The 26051-nt window shown below is 42.1% G+C and overlaps 1 long non-coding RNA gene across 2 annotated transcripts; it reads right to left on the reverse strand.

Moving 5' to 3' along the window:
• Positions 1-1091: 1091 nt before the first annotated feature.
• Positions 1092-25851, reverse strand: LINC02801 (long intergenic non-protein coding RNA 2801). 2 transcript variants are annotated; one of them, XR_008626379.2, is made up of 5 exons: positions 25722-25851; positions 24655-24994; positions 16267-16381; positions 8736-8897; positions 1092-2089 (listed from the first exon to the last, which is right to left on the reverse strand). It is a non-coding gene; the product is annotated as a long intergenic non-protein coding RNA 2801 (long non-coding RNA). The 2 variants fall into 2 exon arrangements; XR_008626381.2 differs by lacking the exon at positions 24655-24994 and having other exon boundaries at positions 25722-25823.
• Positions 25852-26051: the final 200 nt, after the last annotated feature.

Consider the following 26051-nt stretch of genomic DNA (forward strand, 5'->3'; position numbering starts at 1 on the left):
CCTTCAAGAACATTGTTAACTCACATGTATATAGTGCATTATAATTAATAGCAAGCACTACCATAAATTGTTTCATTTGAACCTCAGAGCAAACCCATGAGAGGGAAAGGATTAGTAGTAATACCTCCATGCTACAGTTGGGGGGACCGAGGCTTAGTGAGGCCAAAGTCACACATTATTCTATATTAGTTTCCCCTGGCTGTTGTAACAAATTACCACCAACTTGGTGGCTTAAAACAACACAAACTTATTCTTGTATAGTGAGGGGTTACCTTTTTTCCCTGTATCATCATCACACGGCCTTCTTCCTCTTCTGTAGTCAAATCTCTGCCACACTCGTGATTTCATTTAGAACCTACCTGATCACTCAAGACAATCTCCCCCATCTCAAGATCCCTGACTTAAATACATCTGCAAAGCCTCTTTTACCATATAAGATTCCAGAGATTAGAAGTTAATGTGTCTGGGGACCATTATTCAGGTTACCACACGCGTCGAATTTGTAGCAAGAGTTCTACATTCCCTGTTGAAGCATTTCCACTCATTTTCTTTCTCTTTGGAATTTGCAGTCATCACAAAGTTGCTACTTTTTCAGTTAAGTTCCTGGTCAAGGGCTGAGCAAGTGGCCCCTCCAAGCATGCTTCTGCAGTCAGATCACCAAATCATGCGGACAAAGTGAGCCTCATGGTGACCGGCATCATCCTGAAGTGGCCCCATAGGCTGCACAGTGCTTTCACTGTTCTACGTCTTAGCCTTCAGCCCCCTCTGCCCAGGCACATCTTTGTCTTTTGTCTTTTCTCTCATTGAGTCTCATGCCCTTTTCTACCCCCAGTCCTCCTCAACTGGACCCTATGGGCTGCTTCTCCATTTCACCAGGGCGGACACATTTAGTATCCTCTGCAGTTGTCACTGACATTCTGTTTACTCCCTGGAAGGCCTAGTTATTAATGGCACTTTCACCCTTTCATTGCAAATTGCAAAGACCTTCCCCAGGCCCCTAGATGGCCCCTCAGAGAAGACGCTCTGATTCACAACAACAAAATAAAGCAAGACCCAGCTCTTCTTTGGGAAGCTAATTTAAAATCCCCTTGTTCCTCTTTAGCCCCTATTAGTTTTTCTTTCATATAACCACCAAGATTAAAATATAAAGTATATTTTGCTGAGAATCCAACTGTCTCAGGTGGGGGCAGGACCATGCCTGCTGGCTGAAAGGGGCTGCTCCAGGAGCTCTGTGAGACAGCTGGCAGAGGTGGCCTCAGACTGCCGAGCTGTTCCCACAAGGGTCCTCCAGCAGGCAACCTACTCAGCACCCTCCATATCCTTCCAGGGCCACCCATCACCTAGTACCAGGCCCATCCATGGGGAGGGGACATTGTCTCTATTGGATAGATGAGAAGATAGTAGAAACGGTCCAATATCACACCCCTGTAAGTGCCAGAACCAGGGCCAGAAGCTAAATCCATTTAACTCCAGTGACAACAGTGAGTAAAATCTGGAGGCAAATTCCATGAATATGTGTCTTCTCCAACCACCATTGCAGAGATCTACTTCTGGGATTTGATGCATTCCCAAACAGAGACATGAGTTAACCAGAATAGGTGAGCAAGAAATAAAACTAGACATGAAGAAGATATTCACAGTCTGCCTCCTCTTATCTCAAGTGTTCATTTTATACAATTACACTTGTTACCTGATAAATTTAGGTTATACACATTTTAAAAATCCTCCTCTTTCCCTTCATCCTGAACCTGCACCTCCCAACCCTTCAAAAATTTGTCTTAGGTTGAAAATATGGATTTCTTTTCTTTTTTTTTTAATTTGTTTTCCACTCAGGTCTTGGGCCACAAGTTAGATTGGAACCTAGTCATAGAAGGCTTCCCAGCTGTGTGTACACATTGCTTCCATCTTTTTTTTCCTTTTTACCTTTGGACACGTGCTTCAGAAAGCCCATCTGGGTCTTTGTGCTCACCTGGGTTCATATTTGTGGACCGTTTCCACGGCTTTGTCAATTTTCTGTGAACACCAGAGTTTTGTGCATAACAGCAATGGGTCATTAGTCCAATTAAGTCTGCAGCCATTTCAATAGCTTCTGTAGGAGGAGATGGAACACAATATGTAATTTCAGCTTTTCTTGTGATGGTTTTCAATCCTTCCATGAACTAAATCATTATATCAGTTTTTTTTTTTTTTTTACATGTCCCATTAAACTACAGAACTGGAACATACTTGTGAATGGTTTCTTTCTGCTTTAACTCAAGGAGTTCCTGACATAACAAAAACTGGTAATTAACTGGCTCAGAGACTTTTACAATAGCCTCTTTAAATAAGTTCCAGCATGCAGCCTCGCCATCCCACTCCTCACTGCTGATAGCGCCGCAACGCACCCTCTATTAAACCAGCTATCACTGCTGCCATCAGCTCCCTCACTCTCCGCCACGCTGTTGTTCTGCCTGGAAATGCCCACCTCTCTCCAGTTTCCCTCCTTAGTGAAGTCATCCCTTGATGTGGGACTCCTCCCTCTCTGTTCTCAGCCAGGCCCTTTCTTCGCTCCCTGAGAATTCAACCTCAATAGCATCAGCATCACAGGGCCAGGGCTTCTGAGGTTCATTTTAAATGTAGATGACGCAAGGATTCAGTCCAGAAGAACGTCCAGAGGAATGTCACCCTGGCTCTCAGCCACACGCTGTGAACCCTGATCTGCTACTCCACTTCCGCTTTCTACTACCAGCCTCGGCAAGGAAAGCCCCAGTTTCTTTCTGGAAATAATCCAGTCAGTTCAACAGATTACCACAAAAGCCCCTTCCTGATCTTCCTGCTCCCAAACTTGCCCACCCCACCTACAGCTCCTTTTCCACAAAGCAGCCGTAGTGCTCTTTGAAAATGCAGCATTTCTCCCTAAGGTTTTCATTGCCCTTGGAATAAACCTAATTCCTTACCAGGGCCAGGGTCGTCTCTGAACACTCTCCTCATGCTCACTGTGTTCCTACCTCCCTTCTGCTCCTCAAAGCCAAGCCAGCGTAGCTCTGGGGCCTTTGCATCAGCTGCACCCTGGGCCTGCAGTGCCAATTTGCATATGTCTGGTTCCCTCTTGCCTCAGGTCTCCACTCAGCAGTCATCTCCTCTGGGAGCCCTTCCTTCACCACCACCACCACACACACACACACACACCACAAACCACTGTATCCCTGTATTCTATTATTTACTTTTATTTTTAATAACAATCTCACTCTACAATTATTGCTACAATCCTTTGCCTATCTGTACCTGTGTTTCACCCATAGAATGTAAGCCCCTTGAGAGCAGAGACCATTTGTCTTGCTTGTGTCACATCTGCATCTGCATTTGGCACACAATAGATGCTCAGGAAATATTCCTCGAATGAAGGGTTTTGTAACAGGAGCTGTACAAAGCGCAGAAACTCCACCAATGACCAAGACCCCCCAACCTTGGGCTCCACAGCCTAGAGGGGTAAGCAGATAAGAAAATATTATCTGAACTCAAGTACACTTTAGAAGTGCGATGGGGATGCACTGTGGTGGTGAGCTGTACAGGGCCTTGGGGGAGCAGAGCTCTGCCCTTATGTTAAACCACCAAGGTGTGTGTAGATCAAGGATAGGTGATCTTTGGCAGAGGTTTGGTACTGAAACAAAGTGACTGAAGTTAAACACCAAACACCAAACTGAAATGAAGGCAGTTCCTGGTTAAATACACCAACTCTGTTACTAACTCACCCTGCTGTGCAAATTTATTAAAGCAGTCTCCAAATAAACAAGTCCTAAAACTAATCAGGAAGTGGAAAAACATAAAAATAATCCCCAGCCCACAACACACAACCATGAAAACAAGAAATAAAGAAAAATGTTCTATATAAAACCCGCGGGGCCAAACTCTGTCCTCAATTAGTGGTGCTGGCTGCCAGCTGAAGTCAATGGAGGTTTTCAGTCTAATAATAGAGGCAAGATTCGGGGCCCACGATGCATTTCATTTACTTTTAGGTAATAAATCAGGAATGTCAAGTAGATGTGCGTGGGCTTCGATGACGTGAAACTTAAACCTAACAGCACTATCCTCCATGTTGAGATCCACTGGAGCTCAGGGCAGCCAAGGAGGTTCTACAGTGTTTGTGAAGAGACACCTTGCGTGGGTTGTGCTAGGCATCACTAGGAGGAGGGAACTCGTCCGGCCAGGCCTACACCCTGCCCAGGACTGGCTGCATAATTTGTGGGCCCCAGTGCAAAATGAAAATAACTCCTTGTTCAAAAATAATTAAGAAGTTCAAGATGTTAACAACAGAACATTAAACCAAGTCCAAGGCCCTTCTGAGCACAGAGTCCTATACAGTTGCATAGTTTGTACACCTATGGAGCCAGCCCTGAGTAGGAAAAATTCTGGAACACAAGCTTGGGCTCAGATTTAGAGCTCTCCATCAGTGTCACAGCTGACAATTTTTAAGCACTTCCTATGTTACCAGGAACTGTTCTAAGTGCTTTACCCATATTAACTCACTGATGCCTCACAGCAAGCCCATGCAAAAAGAAGTCCAAGTAGCCCCATTATATATTGAACAAATTGAGCTGCCCAAGGTCGTACAGCTTGTAAGTGGCTGAGCCAAGATTCAAACCCACATGATCTAGCTGTTAGCCACCTTCTACTGCTTGTTAGCAGTAGTCATGTTAACTATGTTAGTCACTCGACACGTCATTGTGTTTCTCTCATTCTAACAAGCCTCTTACTCATATCTCATGAGATTCATTTCCATCACAACCAAGGACTGTCTGAATTAAATTATCCACTTTGTGGCTTGCTACTTGTGTGACTTTGAATCAGTTCTTTGGCCACTCTAAGTTCAAATTTCCTCATCTGAATAAAAGAGATTAAAATAGTACTGATCTCATGATTGAGTTTGTTGAAGGAAAATGCCAGGTGAATAGGCAGTACTCAATAAAATGTTAGCTCCTGCTATTGCTATTATTGTTTGCAAACCTTAAATAGATCTTAAGCTGACTGTAATAAAATAATAGTTACCATGTATTGAAACTTATCATATACCAAGAAATTTACATAGATCATATCATATATTACTACAAACCTAATGAAGGACACCAAGATAACTAAATAGGGAAAGAATATTCTTTTTAACAAATGATGCCAGGACAATGACATATCCATATATGTACAAAATAATAAAGGTAGACCCCTTCCTCACACCATATACAAAAATTCAAAATGGATTATAGACCTAAATGTAAGAATCAAACTATAAAACTCTTAGAGAAAAACATAGGACTGAATCTTTATAATCTTGGGCTAGGCAATGGTTTCTTATACAGGGCACAAAAAGTACAAGCTACAAAAGGAAAAAACAGAAAAATTGAACTTCAACAAAATTTTGAAATTTTGGGCAACAGAGGACATCATTAGGAAAGTGAAGAGAACCCATAAAATAGGAGGAAATACTTGCAAATCATATATTTGATGAGGAAATTGTATCCAGAATATAAATAATTCTTATAACTCAACAATAAAAAGACAACCCAATTAAAAATCAGCAAAGAATTTTAATAGACATTTCTCCAAAGAAAATATACAAATGGCCAATAAGCACGCAAAAGATCTTCAATATCATTTGTTGTTAAAGAAATGCAAATAAAAATCATAATGTGATACCACTTCACACCAAGATGGCTAAAATCAAAAGGACAGAATATAACAAATTTTGTCAAGGATGTGAAGAAATGGAAACTCTTATTTATTGTTGGCAGGACTATAAATGGTACAACTGCTTTGGAAAATAATTAGGTTCTCAAAAAGTTAAACATAGAATTACCTTCAGTTCCAGCAATTCCACTTTTAGGCATATACTCAAGAGATATGAAGATAGATAATTCAATACAAAAGCTTGTATACAAATGTTCATGGCAGCATTATCCATAATTGCCAAAGAAAACCCAAATGTCCATACACTGATGAATAGATAAACAAAATATGGTATATTCATACAATGAAATATTACTCAGCAATAAAAAGGAATGAAGTACTGATACATGTAAAAGATTGGATGAATCTTAAAAACATTATGTTAAGTAAAAGAAGCCAGTCACAAAAAACCACATACTGTATGGTTTCTTTTACATGAAATGTCTAGCATAGACAAATCCAGAGAAACTGAAATAAGTGGTTGCTGGGAGGGATAGGTGAAAGGAGGAATGGAGAGTGACTATTAATGGGTATGAGTTTCTTATGGGGGTGATGAAAATATTCTGGAATTAGATAGTGGCAATTGTTGCATGACTCTAAATATACTAAAAAATCACTGACTGAAATCACTTTAAAAGGGTGAAATGTTATAGTATGTAAATTATATCTCGAAGAAGCTGTTATGAACAACAAAACCCCCAAATCCTAATAAGGTAGGTCTCATTTTCCCTGTTTGGTAGACAACGAACTGAGATTCAAAGTGGATAAGAAACTTTCTTAAGGTCAAAGTGCAAGGCAATAGGAGCTACTATTGAAACCTACATGCATCTCATTTCCACATCTACGCCCTTGATTAAACTGCTTACAAAGCTCTGATAACAACAACAACAACAACAACAACAAATCCTTCTCAAAACAAGAAAGAGGTTCCAGCCACATTTGGTTTAGATCTGAGGTCACTTAATTCAAGCCTCATTTTCTCAAGTCCTTTACCACCAGCTTGATCCTAGGCCCCGGGCAGATGGGTGTGTGGTGAGACACATGGGAAGCCTATGAAAGGTCATAAACCTATGTCAGTCTGGCCACTGACCCAGACTGTGGCCTACTGGCTCTGATGGAGAAGTCTATCCCAAAAATCAATAGTAATGGCAGTGGCTCAATTCAATTGCTCACAAATCCCCATCCATCATTAGGACAGCAGAATGGCAATGCTGGCCTTGCTAGGACCTAGTCTTTCACATTTACAGGCTTCATGCAAGGAGATGGCCCTTTCACCCTTAATGATTCCCTATGTCAGAGCACTGACACGTCTCCTAAAGCAATACTCAATGTTTACTCCTATTATTATACATTGTATTTACTATGACCTGTATATGATAATTATCCACTGACCTGTCTTCTTCTACTCCCTCTTCAGTGAGATTCTTAAAGAAAGGACTGTGTTTCATTCATTTAAAATTTTTCCACACCATAGAAACTTCCCATCACGTATTAACAAAAGTTCTAGTACCATTTCCTATGTGTATACTGTATACTTGCTGAGTGTCAGGCTCTAGCCTAAAGTTTTATGACAGTGATCATATTTGATTCTCCCAACAACTCTATGAGGTAGAGACTATGACAATCCCGATTTTACAGCTAGTAAATGGCAGCCCAATAAATCTCCTTAAACTTCTGTGAACCATATTCTTGGTCAGTATAAACGCTATTCTTTCTGGGTCACTCCATAAAGACATGGGATATGTTTTCATTGATTCAGATCTTGCTGTATATGTACACCCTTAGCAAACATAGATGCTGGGCAGGGTGGTACCGACTGGGACATGACAGGCAAACAGCCCTGTCTTGGATCTGATCATAAACATCACAGCAGGGGTCAGCTGCCTTAATTCCAATCTTTCCATTCAGAAGGCAAGTTTATACAATTGCATACTTGAGAATTACCTCCATTAGAATTTGTTACTACACTAACGCAAAGTGAGAAATGGTATTGTGTTTTTAAAGTACGAGTAATTTTGTTGAATGCCTTTATTCCCATTTTGGAGAGATTGGAATGTTTTCCCACCATGTGGGGCTATTTTACTGACTAAGGGCTGTGGCACCCACAGTCTGACGGTTTGTAACAATTTTCTGGGGTTTAGGAAATCACCTTCAGTGACTAAGGCAAGCCATTAAAAAATGGGACTATTCCTCTATTCACAATTGGCTGAAGAATTTGAGGTGTTTTACTCACATCCCAAGCATTCATAATGTCAGTGTTTAAAACCAGCTTTTCCAGTTCAAAACCCTCAGCCAGGACTTGAAAGGGGATCTCAAGTTCTCTCTTTGTGATGTCAGCCATTGCAGGATTCTCACACCTTTATCAACTCTCCACAGCACTCTTAAAGGCCCTTTTTAATGGGCCTTCTGCTTCAACTTCACACTCAGGGACAGAATTTAAGACATGGGTTCTCACTAGGTGTACCTGTGAACACTGAATAAGGCATGAAATATCCCTGTGGCCACCTTCTACTGTCTTGGCCTAAAACTCCATCTTAGCTCATCGTTTGTGCCACGTGCAATGAGATCACCCACACTTTGCTGTTGTTGCCTGTTCTCCCTTTACCTTACCACTGGAAAGTGGGGTTTTCTTGTTGTGGTGATGGTTTTTTTGGCAGGGGGGATCAGTTTTTTTGTCAGTTTTGACTTGGGACATGTATTTGTTTTGCTTTCTTTCATATGGTAGAGGGAGGGCTATGAAATGGAGCTTCTGCTTTCTTTACTGATTCTCCCTTTTCTTGGACCCTGTCTCTCTTCCACTGCCTGGTGCTCCATCTTTCCTTACCAGCATCCTCATACTACCAGCTGGTTCTCTTACGCCTACACACACTGCCCAGGTAGACACGTGGGGAGAAGGAGCAAGAGAATATTTGAGCCAGTCAAGACCAGAGCAGGCTGGTAGTTAGTTTGGAGAAGCTGTAGCTGTTGAGGGTAACACAGATGCCAGCCAGAGGCTCCCCAGCTCTTTGTGGGTATGAAGAAAATTGACCAGAACTTACCTCCCACCCATTCTGTGGCCTTTGGAAACCCAAAGCTCTCCTCCAGATTGCTGCCACTTCCAAGGGGCCTCTTCTCAAGGTTTTTAGCTCCAATTTCTGAACCAGCTACCTTTGTCCCACACATATCAATCCCAGTGTGGAATCCGGTACTTTCTTCCTTTTCTGCAATCAAATGAAAAAATCCTTCACCCAGCTCTTGCTCAGTTTTATAAACTTTACTGAACCACCCCAGGCAGGTTTCTGCTCTCTCCCTCCACTTCCTGTCTTCACTTCTAGATTCCATTCATCCACTTATCATGCCCAGCAGCTGCCTTTGCCCCAGGGGCCTGGGTGCCAGTCCAGGCTCCTCTCCCCAAGCACCCATCAGTCATCTCTTGGAACCAAAGACTCTTTTCCCTTAAAGAAACTCTGTTGTCAATTATTATAAAATTTTCTCTATCTTGTTACCCTGGAAAACCTTGGGACTGTTCAGAACACGGGAAGAGGGAGTGTTCTGCTGAGACGTCACTGGGAGCAAACGAAGTTACGTAAGAGGGAGGGAGGGCAAGCAGGAACTGAACAGGCAGATTAAGACATGGGCTGCACAGATGGCCAAATAAGAAAGGGAAAAGGAAGAGAGAGAGTTCAAGGAGAGGAAAAAAACCAGTCTTTGGGGGTCTGCAGGAAAACCCCTCTGAAAAAGACATCAAGGCAAGGGCAGCAAGAAAATCTTTCACCAGAGCTAAGCCAGCAGAACTATTTCTCGGCACTGTGGAAACTCACAAGCACTCACTACCAGTGTTGCTGGGAATCTAGGCCTCCTAGGATGCTGGCATCTTATCTGACACTCTTCACAGGCAGAAATGAGGCGAATCTCAGCCTCCAAACTTTGAGATCCTTGAGTCTTGCAAGAAGCATTGATGGTTTTTAGTTTCCCTCAGCATCATCCCCTCCCTGCAACCTCATGAGCTGATCTCAGCAACATTGTTTTCACTCAATGCAGGTGGGGAGTGTTGGGTTCTAGTTCTGATTGAACAATTAGCTACCTGTGTGGCCACAGGCAATTTTTTGACTTTCAGTTTGAGTCTCTGTTTCTTTACCTGTCAAATGTAGACAATAACACTGGCCTCTTAGGGCTGTTATGAGGACTACAGACAATCTATAACAGGTATAACAGGTACAGGGTCTGACACATAGTAGGGGCTCAGTAAAGGGCAGCTGGTTCTGCATACAAATGGATATGAATCATTCATGTTTAATTATTATTGCAAACAATAACAAATGTAATATGTCCCATTAATTTTATTGTGTTTTATTTCACTGTGATCAGTGATGTGTTGATAAATATATACTAACAATTATAGTTAAATCACAACTAGATCCCTGATTTGTATCATTTGCTGATTTCCATGATGTCAATACTACCACCCTGGCCGATTTCTAACTACCAATGTGATGGTAGTTAGAACTCTGGGCACAGAGTTGGGAAGAGAATGGAGCAATCAAGAGTCATGTGACAGGCCCAGGGCGCCTCTGACAGTAGTCTCAAATCTGCTCAGATGTATTCAGATGTCACATATTGGTGCTTACAAATTAAGTCATGCACTTACAACTAAAAAAAAAGGAAATATTGTACAGCATTCTCACTAAATCAAGAATAGCCTCCTTACAGGAAACAGAGATTGCTCCTTTAGTTCCCCATATGCCCCTAATTCCACATTCTGCCACTCCTTGGTCACCATTTGAGTGTTCGTAATTTTTAAATTAACAAACCCCCGAGGGGGGTGTGTGTGTGTGTGTGTGTGTACACGTGTGTGCACGGGAACTGAGCTTTTCCCACCTCTTCTCTGACTATCCACATAAGTATGGATTATATTTGAAAATCAGCCTTGACTAAACTCTTATAATAGCTTGTAATATCAATTTAATGATAGATAAAATAAAGGAAAATTACATTCTCCTTCATTTAAACACTAAGCCCTTTTAATTGTTTTATTAAAAAACCTCATTTCCCCCTGTAATTGTCAATATATTTCCATCACCCCAGGAAATAAAAAGGCTCCTTTCAGGGGCAATTTTAACACCTGTAAATCCCCCAGATGGTAGAATGAGTCTGTAAGAGCTAGAGAGGAAAAGCGTTTGTTTTATAGTCTGGCAGTTTCTCAGTTTGCTCTTTATTTTTTTAAATCATTTCATTGCATTTTTGATTAGTGTTGGATAAATAATGTTTGGATTAAAAAATCCTACTGTATTATTGTACTCAGCATTCTTGCTACCAGTTTCCCAGATTCCACATTGAATAATATATCTCTGTCTCCATGTAACACTTTGGATGGTCACATACAGAACTGGAGCGACCCAGAAGATCATCTCACTCCAACTTTTACTTTGCAAATGAGAAAATCAAGGTCCAGATTGATACCATGGTTTGCCCATGTGAGGGCCTGGCCTTTTACAATTCTCCAGGCAGCCACAGCCACCCTTGCCCTCCATGCTTCCACCTCACCCCACCACACACTCACAGTGGGATGTACAGTCACAAAATTCAGCAGAAACTAAAACATCAGCTATGCCCCAGCCAAAAACAAAAAAAAAATCATTTATCTATTCAATAAATGCTTACTGGGATGGGCTTGGTGGCTCACGCCTGTAATCCCAGCACTCTGGGAGGCCGAGGCAGATGGTTCGCTTGAGGTCAAGAGTTTGAGATCAACCTGGCCAACATGGCAAAACCTTGTCTCTACTAGAAATACAAAAATTAGCCGGGCATGGTGGTGTGTGCCTGTAGTCCCAGCTACTTGGTAGGCTGAGGTGGGAGAATCGCTTGAACCTGGGAGGTCGAGGCTACAATGAACCGAGATCGCACCACGGCACTCCATCCTGGGTGACGGAGTGAGACTCTGTCTCAAAAAAAAAAAAAAAAAAAAAAATATATATATATATATATATGTATTGGACACTTATTACTGGTTACTGCCATTTTGATGCTACACTTTTTAAGCTTATGATAGATACTCACTTCCTTAAGCTCCTGCATCATCAGTGTAACCCACAGCTCTCTCACATGGAAATAAACCTTGTTAAAGAAAACTTTTAGATATTTGCCTGTTATGTTCACCAGAAACTTGACAAAACCTCGATATTGTGCTCTGTGTTGTTTGTTTAACTCTAGACTTTATACAGACAACAAAGGATTTATTGAACTGATCAAATCCTTAGTGTGGAAGAACACTCTATGGTTTACTAAACCGTTCATTTAAACATAACTATGTGCTGTAAATGAGGTTCTCCTCCAAACCCCAAGTCATGCCACCAATGGAAAGAGGGTGGTTTTTTAAATAGACAGTTCTAGAAACATACCCAGCTCCACCATGTGCTGGGTGAACTTCAGCAAGTTACTCCATTCCTCTGGGACTCAGTTTCCTCATCTGAAAAAATAGGAATACTACTACTTAGCTCAAAGGTTTGTCAGGCGCTAAAACCTGATCACATCTATAAAGCTTCTAGCACAGCACCCCACAGGACGATCGCCTTGCACACATGAGCTCCCTTTCCTGTGTCTCCCCTACTCAGGAGATGGAAGGGGAGTTGACAGGAAAAAGAAAAATTAGGCGGATGCACAGGAGAAGGGGATGGATGCAAAAGGAAAGGTGTGGTAGGGGAGAAGGGGAGAGAGAATGGGAAAAGAATGGCTTAGACATGGGGCCCAAAGAACAGGAAAGGAAGAGGCTGCTGCTGAAGAGCAAGTGGGACTCTGCCTAAGAGCCCTTCTTATGCAATGTTAATCACAGTTTCAGAGAAGGCAGCCTTGGCACAGAGTGAGAAGGTAAAAAGGCCTTCTTCTCAGTCAGAAAAGAACTATCATCCCCCACAGATTCCGCATTGGAAAAACAAATGCTAATCCACTCACAAAAATATTTCTACTAAAATGCTCTGCATTCTGAAGGAGTCATTTCCATATGGGCTCCTCATAGTTGGCACCCTTATTTGCAAAGCCTGCTGTCCTTCAGTGGTCATCCAAATTTGGTGAAACTCCAAACAGTCCTGAACTCAGAAAATAATTCTCTAATCCAACTGTTTTCTAGCAATTGAATCTTTAGGCTCTGAGCCTGGTATTTTTACCTATGCCATTTAAAAAATCTGATTAATTCATATAGACCGTACTATGGGGCATAAAGAACTTTCATGAGTGTTGTCATGGATCATGTAAAAATATTGGTTCCACACCAAGCCAGTTCTACTGACTAGAAAGCAAGATAGGAAATCATGCATGAAATGAACCCAATTCCTTACTAAAGGGCATGTTAATAAGGGGGCAATGGTGATGCAGGCCAAAGTCAGCTTATTTCCTAATACAGGATAAAATGTCTATTTTTGGTTTTATTTTTGTGTTTTAAATGATGTACAGGATTTGAATGGAATTAAATATGAGTAGTAAGAAACATTCCAGTCTCCATCCTGTGTAACAAACTACCTTAGAACTTACTGACTTAAAACAATGACCATTTTATTGTATTTCATGAATTGTCAGGTCAGGAATCAAACAGGGCTCAGCTGGGTGATTCATCTGCTCCTCATGAAGTCAACTGAGGTTACTGAGTGGTACTTAGTTGGCATAAGGGTAGGTAGTTTCAAGATGACTTTACTCACATGTCTGGTACCTTAAGGATAGCTAGAAGGCTGGGCTCCATTGTGGTTGCTGACCAGAACACCTACACCTGGCCTCTCCTGCATGGTGGTCTCAGGGCAGCCGGACCAGTTACATGACATTGACTTCTCCTAGAAAAAGTGTCTCAAGAGAATCTATGAGGAGCTTTATGGCCTTCTCTGACCTAATCTTGGAAGTCATGTGGTGTCACTTCCACTTCATTCTATTGAGTCTAAGCAAGTCATAAGGTCAACCCAGATTCAAAGGAGGGATATTAGGTTCCTCTCAAATAGCAAAGTGCAAAGTCACACTTTAGAAGATATGTAGGATGGGGATATTACTGCAAAATAAAATCTGTAACTGGCGACTGGGGACAAAAATCTCTGATTGTCTTCCCATGGCATGGTATCTAAAATATCCAATATCAGCTTTAAGGCCAAAAGTGGCTTTGTCTTCATTGACAGATTCTTTGCCCTGATCTGAAGTTGTTTGTTCACACAGTGCAATCCTATAATACCTACTTCCTGCCATCCCACTCAAAGACTTAGTGGATGTGGCTCTGGCAGGGCCAGCAAGGTAGTGACTTGGGGTATCAATCTATATAGGGTGCTAAATTAACACTTAGACCTAAAATAAAATTACCGGAAGTAAAATAATATGGAGAAAATTGAACACATCAGAAGTCCTCTAAGGCAGCATGCAGTGTATCATTGGAACGAATGGCTTGATAGACTCTCAGAGGTAGGAAGTGAGACTCAAAAGGAGGCATGCTTAAGTAACAGCAGAGGGTCACTGAAGTACATTCTCAGGAGAGTAGATCCAGGCAACTCAGAACTTTTGCCTTCCTGGATAGATTATGCAAGTCTGGGACCAGAGATGAATTGTTTGTAAGAGTAGAAAGCAGGCAGAGCGCTACCACCATCCCATCATCTCTGCACATCCTTCAAGTCAACCTCAACTTCTCTAAAGAAACATTAAACAAATAATTAAAGAGTGGCATTTCACTGTCTGGCCCTGGACTCTAGACCCATTATTCTAGGCATCAAATCTCCCACCCAAGTAACCTTGGTTCAAGGTTGAGTGATGGACACAATGCTGAAGCAATGGGCTTGAGACTCAGGCTTCGATCTCTGACATTTACACTGCACTCTGGAAGCTTTTGTCTCAATTATGATCAATTTTTTGATTTGTAAAATAGGAACAATGATAATACTTACCTCCATAGCATTGTTGTATGAACAGTTTAGATAATGCCTGATAGCAACCAGTGAATGCTGGAAATCACATTATTGTTGTGTTATTGTTTTTGGTGCCATGGTGGGGGTAGTGTCTTTATCCTTCTTCCTAAACACTTGCTTGGCCACAGTACAATTTCAAAATGACATAAGTTTGGCCGGTGTCACCTTCCCCATTACTGACTTCTTGTTTATACAGAGTTTGGCAAATGGCTCTCAAATTAAATAAAATACAAAAGATAATCTACCATCTTGGAACACACAGTACTTGATATTGCAGAGCAAGGAGCCTGCATTCTCCTGGAGCTATTCTTTTTACCTTGGCAGCAGAGTAATTTTCAAATAAATATAAGTTCCAATAGGGACAGTGCCAAGATCCAGTTGTGACAAAGCGACCAGCCAAATGAATAGAGTTATTAGGGATGATCTCCTAAGAAGAGAACTAAATGTTGATTGAATGTGAAAACTATATAATGCTCGACCTTCACTTCAACAGCATGGTATTTTTTAGGATTTGGGGCCAGCCACCTAATTTCCAAATGCCTGGATGTATTCAGAAATCAAACCATCCTGATTTCTCTGAGAAAGATGAGCTAGACCAACAGACTCCCCTAACGATGATTCAGAGGAGATGCCTCCACTTCCCTATCTCTCTTGCTTCTTCTCCCTTTTGCAGATGTAAACATGCCACAAAATAGGGCAAGACATTTGCGAACCAGCTTTGCAGCTGCTTCATTACTCTACTAATATCAATATTAATTTTTGCAGGCTTCCTTTCTCAGCACATCAGGCTAGAGGTGCAACTTGTACGCATCCTGGTGTTTGGCAAAGGGATTTGTGAGCCTGCTCTAAAGGGCACCTCCTCTGCCACTTCTCCTGTGGCACCGTGCAAAAATCTCGTTCAAGCCCAAGACAGCAGGGAGAGAGCAGGGGAGGCAAAGTCAAGTCTCACAGGCCAGATCACAGAAGCTGAAAAACAAGTACCTGGGTATTATGTGCCTGCCTCTCTGGTGTTTTCGCCGCCAATTTCCTACTTGGCCACATGTGCATGTTTAATTAATGTTCTGCTCATCACCTCCTGCAAGTCATTAATAATGATGCTCTGTAGACGCCGGCCCATCTCAGAGCCTGCCAGAAGCACGCCGCTGGCCACCAGCTCCCAGTCACTCCACGGCCGCCCACCGGCTGCTCACGTGGCCTTCCAGCCAGCTTTCAATACAGGAGACAGCTCAGAACCAGCCCCGTTGAATTCATCTTTCAAGTGAGATTTCTGGATGCATCCATTTCATTTCCTTCACCCACTAATGTTGTGGATTTTTTTTAATTCTATTAAAAAATGCAATTAAATTTGTCTCATGGAATTTGCTCTTTAAAAATCCAGACAGCTGCTTGCTCATGGTGGCATTATGCTCTTGATTCTTACACATTTTTTTCCTCATCTCCATTCCATTACTTTACTGAGGATTAAAGACAGGCTTACCAGATGGCAAATGCCAGGATCTCTTCCCACCCCCACCTCCCATTCGGAAGACTAGTATCATATCGGCCATAATACACAGCCCAGGTTCCTCTATGCAGCTTTTGGAAGACATGAGCAATTGCTTCATTTAAACTCATTAGTCAATGCCTAAAACACAATTAAAGGGCAGGAGGTTAGGAAGAAGAAAACCTGAGTACTGCTGGGAATGCCACGGCCGGGTCTCTCTCTGTGTGCCTCAGTTTCTTCATCTCTTCAGTCTCACTCGCTTCCTCCATCATTTCTCAGCCATAAAGCATTCATTAGGCTGTGAAGCAAATGAGGTAATGTCTGTGGTGAGATGGTTTGTGCGTTTCCAAAGAAAGACACCATATAAAAAGCATTCTGATTGCTAACAGTCAGGGATGCTGAGGATTGGGCCTGGCTGGCTTTATAAACTATTTAACTGCCTGCTTCTTGCAAAAACTATTTTTATCAGTTAATTACACATTTTTCTTATTAAATAACAATGTGAAAGCATTTCTTGCTCATTTTCCTGTCATGATTAATTTAATCTGCCTCCCTTTATTGAAAGTCCAGTTTTCTTCCCCTCATCTTATCCACCCTGATAGGCTAGTAAAAGCCCCACAACTCTTCAGCCCCTTTGATTAACATTAACCCATTCTACTTCCTTCTTTTTCTTATCCAGAGTCCCTGAAAGAGTTTCTTTTTCTCCCCAAACTGTGTGCCTGGTGCCTAAGGAAGCACCGGACGTTAAAGAATGGGCCTTGCCCTCACAGATGACTTCCTTCCTCCTTTCCTTTCTTGTGCCCTCTCTCAACAGGCAAATTCCCAGAGGCAGAAAAGATTGAAACTCAGCCTCCAGCCATGTCCTGCAAGGGAAGGAGGCCAGAGAGTCAGCGAAGGGACCACTGGTCATGTTCGATTTCAAAACAGACACACATGTGATGTGAACGGGATTGGACAGGAGTGAGAGGGAACGTGCCAACACCACAGGCACTCACTGCCCTGTGGCACTCTTTTCTAAATTATTGGTTATTATTAACTAAAATTACTAATTATAATAAGCAATAATACCATTATTCCATGCTTAAGCCCCTGACATGGAAAGGGGACACGAGGCAGGCCCTCATACTATTGCTGAATGCACAGAAAGAGACTGAGCTTCAAGAAGATAAATCACAATTTTTGAAGCAAAATAGCCAACCATGACAATGACAGAAATGGTAACAGAAGAAGTAACTGCATGTTTTTTTCATCTGTTGCTTGTTGGGGGTAGAATACCGTACAAGTGATGGGATGGCCCTTCTGAGGTTGGGCTGCAGAAAGGCTGTGGCTTCTCTTCTGGATGCCTTCTCTAACCTGCTGGCTCACACCAAGGAAAGCAGCTGCCACAGGGTAAGTTGTCCCATGATGAGGCCCAGGTGACAAGAACCTAAGGAACAGCCAATGAAACACAGAGGCCCTTTGTCCTAGAGGAACAGAACCCTCTGTCCATGAGGAACAGAATCCCACCAATAACCACACAAGTGGGCATGGAAGCAGATCCTTCCCCCAGCTGAGGATACAGAAAAGGATGCAGCCCCAGCCCCAAATTGATTGCCACCACATAACCAATTTTGAGACAGAAGCACTCAGCTAATCCATGTCTCTATTTCCACATCCCACAGAGACTGTGAGATAGTAAATACCTGTTTTTCTTAAGCTGCTAAATTTGTTACTCAGTAGTAGATAACTATTACACCATCCCTCCCACAGTCAAGATAATCCAGAAAGACCTGCCTCATGGCATACTACAGTCATGAGGAAAAGTACACTGCTGCCCTACCTCACGCCCACGAACTTGTTAATCAACCAAAACCCTCTTTCTTTTTGGATGTGGTCTTACAACCCTTCCCAACACAACTCTCCAAGCAGGCACCCCCAGTCAGTTGTTCGGAGATGAAAGAAAACTCTTGCTGTCCCTAGAACAATTCAAAGAGAAGAAAACTCCAAGTTAGAAGACCTGATTTCTACTTACAAGCCAACAGGCTTTGGGCAGGTCATTTATACTCTCTCAACTTCATTTTCCTCATTGATAAAGTAGAGATAATCTATTTGGATGCTCTGAGGTAAAAGGAACAGAATACTCAACTTAAAAAATCTAAAGAGAATTTTGTCTTTTCCTAGTCTGCCACCTTCTATGTGTTGGCATCTCCCCTTATGGCCACAGGACGGTTGTAGCAGCTCCAAGCCTCATGCCTTCCCAAAATAATGCCCCTTGGCACGAAAAGGAAGCATTCTTGTCTCCTGGTCTATGGGTATGAAAAAATTTCCCCAAAAGGTCCCCCAGCAGAATTCCCCAGGTGTCATCTTGGCCAGAACCAGCTTACACGCCTACCCCTAAAATCATCACTGGCTGAGTGGATCGAGATTATCCTGATTGTCTGAGACAACCCACATTTCACCCCTGAGGCTGGGAGAGGCCTGGCTTCCCCTGGAGCCAATGGCCATCCAGAGAAGAGCTGGCAAAATTTGAAGTTCTGTGCATGTGAAATGAAGAGGGGCAAGTTGCCGTTCGGTAAGTGTGTTAGTTTGCACAGGCTAGGCCATGCTGGAGTATAACATACATGATGATTAACCCAATAGAAACTTATCTCTTGCCCGCACTACATGCCCAGCACAAGTCAGTGAAGGGCTCTTTCTTTTTGCACAGAGTGACTCAAGATCAGACTCACAGAGGCTCCATCCTATCAGCACAAGGCCTCAGGTTTACTCCAGCAGCAGAGGGAGAAGCTGGAGACGTCACTTTCCCTTATATTTCTTTGGACAGAACCAGTGAGTGTGACCCTACCCAACTGAAAGTGTAGTCTCCCATGTACTGGAAAGAGGAGAATGAAGCAGGAATTGTTCTGACCCTATTAGGCAAACAACAATGTCTGCAATAAAGTCTTATTTCCTCAGCAGGTTTTTGTGACATTCAAATAAGATAATGTATTAATTCATTTTTCAAATAATCATTAAGCACATAAGATCTACCAAGCACTGGACTGGATACAAGGATATAGATACAAGGATCAATAAGCCACAGTTGCCACCCTCCTGGCAGATATAACCACTCAGAAGACACCAAACTTATCAGAATATCATTCAAAGTTTGTTTGCCCTTTTCTTCCCCTTCCAGGCCCTGAGTGCTCACCTCACAAATTTTATCTCCCTATTGTTGGCGTAAAAGCTTTTGCAATGGTTTCAAGAGGGGTCATTGCCAGAAAAGACAGAGGACTAATCGAGAGTGGCACAGCATCCAGGGACTGTAGTAGAAGATGGTGAGATACTTACAGATGTCATCTTTTCCTTAATCTCTCTTGTCTCACAGAGTGTTAAAACAAATGAGTTTTTACATGGTTTCTTTCCAAAACCCTTTTTGTGTGGTTCATGAGAGAGAAGAGATTCCTGCCTGAGTCAGTTCTAACAGTCCACTCCCCTCCTTCCCCAAGCCTGTCTCCTTTAGCCAGCATTATCAGCAACTCGGTGTTTGATGGCTTCACTCCTTTCATGAGTGTGATCTTCCTCAAGAAGAGGTCATGATGCTGTTAGGATTGACTAACCTGCACTTACAGATAGACCCTGAAATTGCAGTGGCTTAATATAAAGTGCTCAGCAGGATCACCTGGTCAGTTCAGGGCTGAAGGGAGGGTTTTCTCCATATCGTCTTCAGACACCCAGGCTGATGGTGGTTTTCCATTTTCAACCATGGTTTCTAAGGTTGCCCTAGGCATTGAGAGCCCCACCAACCGGAGAGAAAAGATCACGGGCAGTGCGTGTGGGAGGTTTTCAGTGGGCTGGGCCTGAAAATAGTACCCAGCACCTCTGCCCACAAACCACTGGAGAGAACTCAGTCATGTGACCACACTTAACTGCTAGGGGGGCTGGGATATATCATTTAATCGTGTGCCCAGGAAGAAAGAACAGATTTTAGTGGACAGCTAGCAGTCTCCCCCACACTCACCCACACAACTTCCTATTTTTCAATTTGGCAAAAGCTGAGTCCAGGGAGTATTTCTATACAGCAATGTACTCTTTGGCCTGCCAAGAGGCCACATTTTTTATGTGAGAAGTTTCACAAATATCTTGGTGCGATTAATGGGCAAAGACCTGACTCCACCCATTTTTCCTGTGGTATCACTACACCTAGATTCTTGGTTAAGTCCTCCAATACTAGACATAAAACCTTAAGGATGTGAAGTGATCCAGGCATTTCCAACCTAAGGAGAAATCAAAGGATGCTTCCCATGTAAAATTCATCTTTTTCCAAATAGTAACCAAAAAGATAAAGGCTTATGTGACAATAAATTCAGCAGCCATAAGACTTGAGGAAGGGGGCTTCCTAGACACCTTCCATGCATTCACCCCCTGAACACATGTTTACTGAACATCCGGTGTGTGCCAGGCACTGTATTAGGCACAAGAGATACACTGATGAACCAGAATGATGTGTCTTGTGGACCTCAGAGACTAGATCGAAGAAAGAAAGTACACAAGAATATAAAGGAAACACATATCATGATAATTATAAGAAAAAAATCAGGCCAAGGCAGAGCATAACAACAGGAATGGGGAAGGGTGATGTGTAAATGAAGACCCTAAGGATAAGGTGTTAGCCACGCAAAGGGAGTGAGGGAGAAGGTGGGCACTGCAAGTAGAGGACACAGCATGTGCAGGGGCTGGGAAAGGGAGAGTGCAGTGTGACCGAGGAACAGAGAGTTGCCAGTGTGGCTGAAGATGAGGAAGGAAGCATGAGTGGGAGATGAAACTCGAGAAGCCAGCCAGAACCAGATCATGAAGAGTTTTATACGTCATGATGGGCGGCATTTGAATTTGAATCTGAATGAAACAAGAAGCCATCAGGGCCTTTATGATGTGAAGGGACATGATTACAACTGTATTAGTTAGCTAGGGCGGCCATAACAAAGCACCACAGGCTGAGTGACTTAAACAGCAGAAATTTACTGTCTCATCGTTCTGGAGGCTAGAAATCCAAGAGCCAGGTGTTGGCCGTGTCATTTCCTCCTGTAGGCTCTGAGGGAAGATCAGTTGCAGGTCCCTCTCCTAGCTTTCGGTGGTTGGCTGGCAATCTTTGGCACTACTTGTAGACGGTGCTCAACTGTGCCTTCTCAACATCTTTTCTCTGTACAAGGCTCTTTCTCTCCAAGCGGCATTCTTTTTATAAGGACAACAGTCATATTGGGTAGGAGCCCACTCTAATTCCGCATGACTTCATCTTAACTAACTATATCTGCAATGACCCTATTTCCAAATATGGTCACATTCTAAGGTACTGGGGTTACAACTTCGTATAATTTTGGGGTGGGGACACAAGTCAATCCATAAAACCCACATTTTAAGATTAGTCTCTGCTAAGTATGAATGGGAAGAAGGGGTGATTGGAGTGGAGGTGCAGAGGCAAGATCTGGGAGACTAGGGTCACTGCTGCCAAGGTGAAAGTTGATGTGGGCCTGGGCTTGGTGTCCCAGGAGATATTTTGTTGCTAAAACCAGCATGACTGCTGATAGACTGTATTTCACTGGTGACGGAAAGGGGTGAAGCAAAAATAACACTTCAGTTTCTGGCTTGAGCAAGGAGGAAGATGTTGATGCAATTGAGGAGATGAAAAGGAATTGGGGGATAGAGACATGTTTTGGGGTAGACTCCCATGGTTTTATTTGGGTAATGTTAAGTTTGAGATATGTATGAACCAGCCAAGTAGTTATACCAAGTAGACAGTTGCATATAAGGATCTGGAACTCCAAGGAGAGGTGTGCTCTAGAGATTTAAATGTGGAGTCACAAGTGTAGAGAGGAATTAAAGTCACCAAGAACAACTGAGGTGCAGAGCCATTGTTGCTCCTTCTCAGGGTTGGTCATTCTTCTCAGAGGGCTGAGATCCTGACTGTCAAACAAGCCAACCCCTGACTGTTCCATCTCAGGCTTCACACAGATTCTCTGGGTCCTTGGTTTCTAGAGAACATGAAGACAGTGCTCCAAATTCTCTCCCAGGTTTATACAAACTATTCATCATCTACATCCAAGAACACCCACACAGCCCAAGGTACACAGCTACCTACATCGTATGAACATTGGTGAACACACAGATGCACGCCCCGTCCCTTCAACAGAAATGACCTAAACTTTGTGAGGTTCACATGTCCCTAGAGATGATCTCATTTGCCTGCTTCAAAAGCGCTTTGGTCTGCACAGCCTGTAGCAGCAAATTTACACTTCAAAAAGCAGACAGCTTTTTCCACATCTTATTCACTTAATGGGTGAGAATGTAAAATTAGTTCCGTTGCTGATGAGGACCTTGAGCCAAATGAAAAGTGTTCATTTGTCAGCACAGACTTACAGCCTGAGACATGATTATATAGCTAATCCAATAATGGGTTTTGATGCTGAGCATTTATTTATATACAGTATGTCTTGTTATCTGTTGATAATCAGGACCTACAATTTACTCTTTCTTGTGCGTGTAGTGTGAAATAGCAACATCTTCCAGACATATTGCATTTAAGTACCAACATGCAAACACATATAAAAAGCGCCATCATCAGCAAAATATTTTATTTGCTTTCTTTAAGAAAGAGAGAGAGAGCCAATGCATGTATTCAGGCTTTTATATTTTTGGATATAATAGTAAATAACATATGAAGTCTCTTTCAAGGCTATATAAGGGTTAAAAAAGAACACTGAAAACAAAATTTCCCTTATCATTTTGATCCACCCAAATCAAGTGATTTCTTCCTCTTGCTCTCTAAAAATTCTATCTGCAGGTCAAATCCTACACATATTTTTACATATAATGGTATAAACCAAAAAGATACCTGGCGAAAATCTTCACAGTGCCACCAACTGACTCTCTGACTACCTGAATCTTTCAGATACTCTGCTTGTTGCAAAGGTGCGCATTATCACCATGTGAGCATGGGAACTGTAATAATTATCTCAGGCAAAATCTTTCTTTAAAAAATAGTAACTTAAAATTACATATAAAACCACCACATTTCTATAAACTCTTGCAGAGACTACATACTGCTACATTATATTGTTTCTTACCCTGTGGATGAGCGTAAATGTCTGTCACTAAAATATAGGGACACTCTCATCCTAATATAAATATAAAATGCATAAAATCCAACATTTAAAACAAGCAGGCATTTTTATAGGTATGATGCCTTGTCACATATTCCAGCTATAATAAAGCCTACGGGAAGGGAAAGGCACGTCAGGATTAAGTATTCTGTTCATTGCAAATGTGTAGCACACCTGTAAAATCTGTGAAAAATCCCACATTTTGGAAAAGTCACTGCAAGTTCCTTTCCATGATACCATCTCTTGGATAGGCCTAGAAAAATCCAGAACAAATGCAGCGAAGCATCAGAGAGCTGTTATCTCCAGCTGCCACTTTTCCCCACTTAGTGATCCCCAGCCCAAAGGAAGCTGAGAGGACTGGTCATTCTATGATATATGAGAATGAAGGGGGGCAAGCACGCTTTTTTAAACTGAAATTTATTCCACAATAAATACTTCAATGTTGGTGGGACATGATGTTTTATTGGATTACACTCGTTTGCTAGAGAAATCACACTGGGAATAGCAAAGCTTGCGGTTTTGTGGGTAATGCATTTGTAGATGTGAGGGTTTTACACTGGAAGTGTGTTGAAGAAGGATAACAAGCCAAATTAGGAAATAGCCAAATACATGCAAATCTATATTAGGGCAATACTTGGCCGCGTTAAGTCCAAGAGCTTTCTGCGGCAGTTGCTTTACCTAGGCCGGATAATTCATTAGGTTTTGACTCTGGTAAAGATTAAATGAATATAGCATACATTACATTCTTACTTTCGTCACAGAAACAAATCTTCCTTGTACCAGCCAGTGTAATCTTCAGAGTTTTCGTTATATAAAACACCTCAAGAAAAATGCACCTCAGTAAGATTTACACTTTATTACTCTAATGATTCTACAAACACTACCACAATGTGATGAAAGACAGAGTAGTCCCGGACTGATTGAGAGCTAATAAAAATCAGTACTGAAAACTGAAAAGAGCACCCTTATCATCTTTCTTTCATTTAGAGCTGATTACTAGGGGATTATAATGCAATCACAGCTATGTGTGAGAGGTAGCTATGGGAACCAGTTTTAACTGTTTATCTAGCCAAAGATCTTAATTTAAGTTTGAACACTCTGATTCATTTATATGTAAGACACCAAGGAGACAAAATGCAGAAGAAACAGATGCGCACTTGTTCTTTCCATTTAACTTCGTAAGCTACCAGCCAATTTGTCTTTCAGGGACAAAATTAATTTCTGATGACAATGTGAGCAAGTAATAAACTAGAAGTTCCTGTCCTGGGAAACTTGTTAATGCCATGTAATGTTCTGGAGTTATTTAGGAGGGGAAGAAAGAGATTTGCTCCTGGAGTTACGGGGACGTCTGTAACAGACTTGCCTTTGTCCCAGCTCTTAGTCACCCCTGCAGAGGTTTATGACACCTTTTCTAGAAGTTGAATTGGGAAAGTTTAAAAGAAACCATCTTACTTACCATTTCTTTCCTATGGAGTATTTTTAAACTTCTCATTTTCCTTCATATTCTCCACATGATTCAGAATTGCTCAGAGCACAAACCTCTGGCCCATTGCTTCCCAGCCTTGGCATACAGGCAAGGCGAGTAATGATGAGATGAAAAATGAATCATAAGGCTTCCTTCGTGGGTCCCATGTTGCTGTAGAACACAGCCCTTTGCAGACAAGTGCACTCAACCTGAGGGGCTCGAGGCCATGGCAAACACTTCACAGAGGGGCCCAGGATGTGTGCCAGGACATCTCAGGGATGGGATTCAGTGTGCTAATCCACTGCCAGCCAGAGAGAAGGGTGCCAGTCAGCTAAATGAAAGGCATGCACATATTTACTTGGATGGGAATTGAGACTGGCCACCTCCTTGAAAGCTATCTATGATGCTACCTGTTTCCTCATGTCAGCGAGAATAACCATAATGATAATAATAAAAGCTAGCACTTACTGAACATTTACTGTATACCAGAGAATAAGATGGACACTCTACATACATTACTTCGTTTAATTAGCTCAAAACCCTATGAAGAAGTCATTTTTATGGCCATTTTTTGGGCAAGGAAACTGAGTCACACAAAACCTAACTTGTCCAATGTCATGGCTAGCAAATGCAAAAGTCAGCGTCTGAACTCCATCTGTCAGACTACAAAACTGATGTTTTCTAGCGCTCTGAAAGGGAAACCTTGACAGCGTTCTTTATCTTGGCCATTAATGTTTTCCCATCTTATTACAGTAGTCACCTCTTATCTGCAGAGGTTGTGCTTCAAGACCCCCAGTGGATACCTGAAACTGAGAGTAGTACTGAACCCCATGCAGACTATGTTCCCACCTATACATACATACCTATGATAAATTTTGATTTCTAAATTAGGCACAGTGAAAAATTAACAACAATAACTAATAAAATAGAACAATTATAACAATATGCTGTAATAAGTCATGTGAATGTTCATTCTCTCTCTCTCTCTGCCTCTCTCTCTCTTTCTCTCTCTCTCCCCTCCTTCTCTCTCTCAAAATATCTTACTGTACTGTACTCACCTATTTTCAGACTCAGTTGACCACGGGTAACCGAAACTGTGAAAAGCGAAACCACAGATAAGGGGACTAACGTACATACCCAGTTTTTTCTGTCTCTAAATTGTGTTCGTCTGTTAACCCATAGGCTCTGTGCTCCGCTCCCCACTCACTCCCACCCCCGACTTCCCCAGCTCGTATTTTTCTGCTCTCCGGGGGAACTCCCCACGGCATAATGTCTATCCATTAGTGTGTTTTTAAAACCTCGCTTTCTCCTATCCTCTGACAGTTTTCATATGCTCCACATGAAGGATCCTTTTCCAGAAATACTTTTGAAGAAAGTCTAAAGTAAGC

Source organism: Pan paniscus, chromosome 1, assembly GCF_029289425.2.
Source record: "Pan paniscus chromosome 1, NHGRI_mPanPan1-v2.0_pri, whole genome shotgun sequence".
Lineage (NCBI taxonomy): Eukaryota > Metazoa > Chordata > Mammalia > Primates > Hominidae > Pan > Pan paniscus.